Source organism: Pseudophryne corroboree, chromosome 7 (assembly GCF_028390025.1).
Source record: "Pseudophryne corroboree isolate aPseCor3 chromosome 7, aPseCor3.hap2, whole genome shotgun sequence".
NCBI lineage: Eukaryota > Metazoa > Chordata > Amphibia > Anura > Myobatrachidae > Pseudophryne > Pseudophryne corroboree.
The window spans coordinates 299,282,989-299,290,984 of record NC_086450.1 but is presented as its reverse complement, the minus strand read 5'-3'; the positions used below and the strand labels follow the sequence as shown (position 1 = coordinate 299,290,984).

At 43.3% G+C, this 7,996-nt stretch overlaps 2 pseudogenes; one reads left to right on the top strand and one right to left on the bottom strand.

The window, feature by feature from the left end:
* Positions 1–306: 306 nt before the first annotated feature.
* LOC134947296 (5S ribosomal RNA) lies at positions 307–425 on the bottom strand (annotated as a pseudogene).
* A 4,834-nt stretch (positions 426–5,259) lies between these two features.
* Positions 5,260–5,378, top strand: LOC134945987 (5S ribosomal RNA; annotated as a pseudogene).
* The last annotated feature ends 2,618 nt before the right edge of the window (positions 5,379–7,996 follow it).

Below are 7,996 nucleotides of genomic sequence, written 5' to 3'. Positions count from 1 at the left end.
AGAAAAATTAGAAAGGCTGCAGACACTTAATAGTCTGACACCCGTTTCTCCTGACCAGTACAGATGTTCTGTATTAATGGGACCAAAAAAGGAGGTCAGTATTGTGTCTTAGAAAGACCACTTAGATTAGGTCAATGCTGTACACTTTGCTAGTCACCCGTTGAACTATATGGCACATGTTAGAAATGTATATCTTGATAACCTGACGCTAGGGGAAATATAAGAAAAAGGATATGAGAAGGAAAAAACAATTAGTGGTGATACTGCTGTTGGTGTCCACCCTTCAAAAGAAGGGGAATAGTTCCTACCCTACAACACCGGGTATTCCCAGGGAGTCTCTTCTCAAGGTACTGACCCAGCCCGACGCTGTTTGGCTTCCAAGATCGGATGAGATCGGGCATTAGCAGCGTGGTATGATAGTAGAGAGGCTATCTACCAATGAGAGTGCACCTATATACGAATGGAAGATTCGAGAGAAAGATAAGGCCATATAGTGCGTGGATCTGCTTTCCACGTTAGGCAAGGTAAAACAAGTGTCACTCAGTGGCGTTGTATACCCCGGATCATGGATGAGAGTCCACTGGAAAATAGTAAGCAGAGAAAAGGATAAAGTATGCAGATTGGAGCCTATGGGGTTGGGTTGGTGGTTGGTATCCAGGGAAAGATAACAAATCAAGGTATGAGGCGTCAGGTGGGTTCGTGAACAAAATATGAATTAAATATACATTCTAGTTGTGCATAGACATCTATGAGTACTATAGCAGAAAATCATTACTTGGGCACAGAAACAAACAAATCAAACATGCATAGAGTGTGACATACTGCATAAAGCAGTTATAGTCAGGCAGTGTGCAAGGAGCAAAATTACCCTGTAATCACTAGGATTTGTGAGCTATAATATGCACAGAAAATTCTGACTACCTGGTCTGACAAGGTATTTAACATGGCAAGTAAAGATAAACGCATGTGGAAATAAATAGCAGTGGTGATTCAAACTTCTGTGAAAATAAGGAAAAATATACTCATAGGGTCAAATTCAGAAGGCAGGTGGTGACAAATAAAACCTCCATGGGAAGGTCCCGCTGTAGAATCCGTGGAAAACGTGTTTCGCCCGTGGGCTTGTTCACTTCCGGGATCTCACAGCTGGTAATACATGAGGGGTTTAAAAACCCTGCAAGTGCGGGTAGCAGCCAATAGGCTGTGGTAGTCCAATTAGGCATAGGGACGGGAGGCTAGAAACTTCCATCCTGGCGCTGGAGGTCAGTAGGAACGTGTATGCGGCACGTCCAAGCCAATCAGAGCATGGGTGTGCCTATTGACAGAAGCGGATGGGCGGAGTAAGATCAGTGGGCATGCGGACGCTCGCGAACGTGTGTGTGAGTGATACACCCATAGCCAATCAAGACGGGCAACGGAGGGTCACGGGGATGAATATGATAGTGCCATGTTGAAAGAGGGGATGCCAGGAGTACATAGGATAAAGATACAATATGGCAATTTTGTAGAAAAAGGTATACTGGAGTTTGATAAGTTGGCTATGCGCCTGAATGTAGCTGGTATTTATAAGGGTTGATGTAATGCCGAACCGGCTTGTATTAGCCAGCTCAGCATAGGGACGAGAGATTAGACAATCCCCCTATTGGCGTAGGAAGCCAATGGGGACATGTGCGTAATGCGTCCCGGCCAATCGAGGCACGGGTATGCCTAGGGCATATGTGGAAGGGCGGACTCAGGAGAGTGGGAGTAGTAAAGCTCTCACTTGTATGTCTGGGTAATATGCAGAAAGACAGAGTCACGTGGGGGAATGCCATGGCGCCATGTTGAAAATGGGAATGGCTTGCCAGGGGTTCCATGGAGCAGAAATTAAAACAATAAATAAAGTTAAAATAAAAAATAAATAGAAAAAACAAATAGAAAGAACAGGTACACCTGGGTGTGTTGGGGATATAAAGACTGAATAGGGGAAAAAAGGGAAAGGTGAGATCACATGTGATACGGGGATGTGTAACACACCAGAGATGACACCCACTGATGGATAAAGGCAGAATGGAGAAATTGGTTATACTGCCTATCTCAGATAGGGAATATGCAGATGAAAAATGGGGAAATAAAGGGGGTGTCTAAACACTCAAGGAAAGACGGGAATCTGTTGCCAGTGGATAATAACAATAAATATGCTACAATACATTTACGACAGTTGGTTGATTGTTATGATACTTTGTAGCACTCAACAAAGTGAGTAATAAATCTGATTATCACGTTGGTTAAAGTTATTATAAAAGCCATGAAAACACAGGCTGAAAATAAAAAAGAAAATAAAAACCTAGTCCTAATCGGCCACTAGGTATGTGATAACCACTGGGGAAATAGGGAGGGTAAATAAAATGGATGTGGGGTAGGGACTGATGTGGAGGATTAATAGTGAAAATTGGAAAGTGAGGGTGTGAGGTTTAAAAAAAATTAGAGATATTAATGCAGCCCAGTGAGGGAGCAAGTGCCACAAATGACAGTGAAGTCTCAGGTTGGAGGTGGAATGCTGATTGGGGTAGGGAAGGGAGACCTTGGTGCATGATAAGGAATGAACGTGTAAAAGTGATACATGCATGGGTAAATGCATGTTGGAGGTGACTGATTATGGGCAAGGGATATCGCAGTGAGAGAGCGGTCCAAAAAAGGGGGGGTGATGGAAGGTTTAAGTGAAACCCAGGCGGTACATTGAAGGTTATGAGGACAGGACAATCAGGGGGACACGGGAAGGGAAGAAGGGGTGGGGGTGGAAAGGACCTGATGGGAAATGGAAAGGGTGTGTCAAAGTATTGGTCAAGATAGGTGAAGTAAAATTGATGGATAAAAGAGGGGGGAAGTGACTGGCTGAAAGTGAGACAGTGGAAACATGCCGGCATGATCCGGGGAAAGAAAGACATAGAGAAGGAAAACAGGGTAATCACATTATAAAAGTGTTACAGAGGAATTGGAGATGTCCTGTATTATAGAAAAGCGCCATAATTTATGTTTTCATTCAGTCCAAGGGGTCGGAGACTCCCGAGCCGAAATATCCATTCGCTCTCTTTTTTGTACAGTTCTTTAGTCATGTTCCCTCCTCGTATGCCCAGGTGAATGCGGTCTAAGCCGAAAGCTTTCAATTCCTTAGTGGATCCTTTGTGCTGAAAATAGAATTGTTTGGCGACTGTAGTAAGTTGTTTGATCCGAGTAAGATCTTTGGATGCATTCCGAATATTTCCCAGATGCTCCAGGATCCTTTCTTTCAGTTTGCGTGTAGTCATGCCGACATATTTTATGTTACAGCTGCAGGTAATGCAGTAAATTACTGCTTGAGTATTGCAGTTGAAGAAATGCCGTATTTTGGTTAATTGACCATACTTGTCTATAACCGTGTTGGTTTGCAGTATGTGTGTACACGACTTACATTGACCGCACGGGAAGGAGCCCGTTATGGCTGGTTTCTTGCGTGTTGAGGTCAACCAACTGTCGTAAATGTATTGTTGCATATTTATTGTTATTATCCACTGGCAACAGATTCCCTTGTTTCCTTGAGTGTTTAGACACCCCCTTTATTTCCCCATTTTCATCTGCATATTCCCTATCTGAGATATGCAGTATAACCAATTTCTCCATTCTGCCCTTAGCCATCAATGGGTGTCATCTCTGTTTCTCACATCCTGAGGTGTGTTACACATCCCCGTATCACATGTGATCTCACCTTTCCCTTTTTTCCCCTATTCAGTCTTTATATCCCCAAAACACCCAGGTGTACCTGTTCTTTCTATTTGTTTTTTCTATTTATTTTTTATTTTAACCTTATTTATTGTTTTAATTTCTGCTCCATGGAACCCCTGGCAAGCCATTCCCATTTTCAACATGGCGCCATGGCATTCCCCCACGTGACTCTGTCTTTCTGCATATTACCCAGACATACAAGCGAGAGCTTTTTTACTCCCACTCTCCTGAGTCCGCCCTTCCGCATATGTCCCAGGTGTACCCGTGCCTCGATTGGCCGGGACGCATTACACACATGTCCCCATTGGCTTCCTACGCCAATAGGGGGATTGTCTAATCTCTCGCCCCTTTGCTGAGCTGGCTAATACCAGCCGGTTCGGCATTACATCAACCCTTATAAATACCAGCTACATTCAGGCGCATAGCCAACTTATGAAACTCCAGTATACCTTTTTCTACAAAATTGCCGTATTGTATCTTTTTCCTATGTACTCCTGGCATCCCCTCTTTCAACATGGCACTATTATATTCATCCCCGTGACCCTATTGGCTATGTGTGTATCACTCACACACATGTTCGTGAGCGTCCGCACGCCCACTGATCTTACTCCGCCCATCCGCTTCTGTCAATAGGCGCACCCATGCTCTGATTGGCTGGGACGCGCCGCATACACGTCCCTATTGGCCTCCAGCGCCAGGATGGGAGTTTCTAGACTCCCGTCCCTATGCCTAATTGGACTACCACAGCCTTTTGGCTGCTTACCGCACTTGCAGGGTTTTTAAACCCCTCATGTATTACCAGCTGTGAGATCCCGGAAGTGAACAAGCCCACGGGCGAAACGCGTTTTCCACGGATTCTACAGCGGGACCTTCCCATGGAGGTTTTATTTGTCACCACCTGCCTTCTGAATTTGACCATATGAGTATATTTTTCCTTATTTTCAACAGAAGTTTGAATCACCACTGCTATTTATTTCCACATGCGTTTATCTTCACTTGGCATGTTAAATACCTTGTCAGACCAGGTAGTCAGAATTTTCTGTGCATATTATAGCTCACAAATCCTAGTAATTACAGGGTAATTTTGCTCCTTGCACACTGCCTGACTATAACTGCTTTATGCAGTATGTCACACTCTATGTATGTTTGATTTGTTTGTTTCTGTGCCCAAGTAATGCTTTTCTGCTATAGTACTCATAGATGTCTATGCACAACTAGAATGTATATTTAATTCATATTTTGTTCACGAACCCACCTGATGCCTCATACCTTGATTTGTTATCTTTCCCTGGATACCAACCACCAACCCAACCCAATAGGCTCCAATCTGCATACTTTATCCTTTTCTCTGCTTACTATTTTCCAGTGGACTCTTATCCACGATCCAGGGTATACAACGCCATTGAGTGACACTTGTTTTACCTTGCCTAACGTGGAAAGCAGATCCACGCACTATATGGCCTTATCTTTCTCTCGAATCTTCCATTCGTATATAGGTGCACTCTCATTGGTAGATAGCCTCTCTACTATCATACCACGCTGCTAATGCCCGATCTCTTCCGATCTTGGAAGCCAAACAGCGTTGGGCTGGGTCAGTACCTTGAGAAGAGACTCCCTGGGAATACCCGGTGTTGTAGGGTAGGAACTATTCCCCTTCTTTTGAAGGGTGGACACCAACAGCAGTATCACCACTAATTGTTTTTTCCTTCTCATATCCCTTTTCTTATATTTCCCCTAGCGTCAGGTTATCAAGATATACATTTCTAACATGTGCCATATGGTTCAACGGGTGACTAGCAAAGTGTACAGCATTGACCTAATCTAAGTGGTCTTTCTAAGACACAATACTGACCTCCTTTTTCGGTTCCATTAATACAGAACATCTGTACTGGTCAGGAGAAACGGGTGTCAGACTATTAAGTGTCTGCAGCCTTTCTAATTTTTCTCTCGTGATTAACAGACCAGAACATTCTAAATATTTTTTCACACTCTCTCTTTTTTTATCTCACACTCTTTTGGATCGCAGATGGGTAATTGTTCTAATTTGGATTAATAAATATATGTTTTACATTTTCTTTATTTCCTAATTGAAGAATATTTCTTCCTTTCATAAGAGTGCGCCCACACAAGAGCTTTCTCTCTCTCCCCCTGTCAGTACTTGTACTTTCTAGCTCTGGGCGCACCACCAACAGGGTCTATAATTGAAAGGTCTTATTTCCTTTCCAACAATTGTAACTGTCCATTTTTGGTTTTCTAATATCTGTTACAACTTATCATACACCAGTGCCCAGTCGCTCTTCCTTTTTGATACATCCATTGTTTTGGCAACCAAAAAATATGACAACAAGACCACATCAAGAAAGGAGTGCGAACATAGGAAAATCCAGAATGCAAGAGAAAGTGCTGCAAAGTGACAAGCTCTCATTTACTTAACAAAACTCCACCTCTAACCATCCTTAATTTACCTCTAACTAATAATTCCACTGATCACCCTCAGATTTTAACATGGTCACAGGCTAAAGGTCAGCCTTATGCTCAGGGGCATTTTAACAGAGAAGTGGGCCCCCTCCTCTCCCCATTTCAGTAGGTTCCAGCATTGTGCATTTGCAGGGCTCTGGAAACATGGTGCCCGCCATGTTCCGGAAACTAATTTTACTACAGCGCATGTGCAGAAGACATTGTGACTGTGATTTTTGACTTGGATGCTGCGGCCGTCATGTGATTCCGGACACGTAAGTATTAAAACATGGGTGCAATGAGAGTGGTGGACCATGGGGCCCGTGTACACCGCACCCATTGTGCCCATTATAGAAACACCAATGCTTATGCTTCAATTCTAAGTGTCAGAGTGTAATGTTCTTCCTTGCTTCAGCACTCCTCTCATCTGGCACCTCTTCCTAGCTGATTTTGAGCCACGTTGTGCTTTTCAATGTTTTAGATTGGAGGGCCGTGCATAGAGTACCTCTGACAAAGACCATCTGCAGTGTAATTTGCTAATAATGTACTAAATACAGTACATTACCCAGTGTGTAAGGAAACCTATGTGTACTGTACATATATACCCATGCCCAGTTCTAGGTTCTTCTGCTGCTCCCCCAGAGTTCTGGTCTTCCTCTAATGTACTGCCAAGCAGGGTACTAAAGCTTGACTGATGCCATGACTGCTATGCTAGTATTAGATCTGTATTAATGTAGTGGGTTTTACACAGTTAATGGAGGTCCTATCTCCTCGGTACCAAATTCCATCTCAGTTCCATTTTACCTAAAAAGCAATTCCTCTGCTGTACCAGGACATTAAAAAAAATCTAATTATTGCCCTACAAAATGCCAGATATATGGACAAATGGTAGTGGGGAAACTAAAGATTATATGACTGTGACAGCCCACTGAGAGGGTGAATCGCCTTCAGCATCAGCAGCAGCAGCAGAAGCATTATCTAACAAATGCCAGCTCATTCAGAGGCAGGCTACTCTGTGTATCACCAGAATCACTAAGAGGTATACCACTGACAATTTCTTAGAAAAACCGAGGGATGTCATAGTAACATGACTTACTCCACTTGGACTCTCCTCAGGATTTGTGGTTTCTGATAATGCCACAAATATCGTTAGAGCATTACAGCTGGGTGAATTCCAACACATCCCCTATTTTGCTCACAGAATTAACTTGGTGGTACAGGGTTGTTTTTTTTAAATGACAGGGGCGTGAAGGAAATGCTGTTTGTGGCTCGAAAGATTTTGGGACAATTTTGGCATTCAGCAACAGCATGCAGGAGATTGCAGCACCTGCAAGAACAGCTTAATTTGCCCTGTCATCAACTGAAGCAAGAAGTAGTAACAAGGTGGCACTCCATCCTTTTTATGCTTCAGTGGATAGAGAAATAGCAAAAAGCCATCCATAGCTATACAACAAGCCATGACTTTGACAGAGGAGGTTGAATGTACCTTAGCCCAGTGCAATGGAGAGTACTTTCTCTCTTGTGCAAGGTGCTCAAACCCTTTGAAGTAGCCACCTATGAAGTGAGTGCTGACACTGCTAGCTCGAGCCAGGTGACTACCCTATTTAGGCTTTTGAAAAATCAGCTGGAGAAATTGAAGGAGGAGATTAAACAGAGTGAATATGCAATGTATGCCAAACTTGTAGATCAAGTCCTTAATTCGCTTTGCCAGGATCCAAGGGATGCCAATATCTTGAAATTGGATCAAAACATTTTGGCAACCATACTTGATCCTAGGTTTAAGTCATATGCTGGGTCTTTA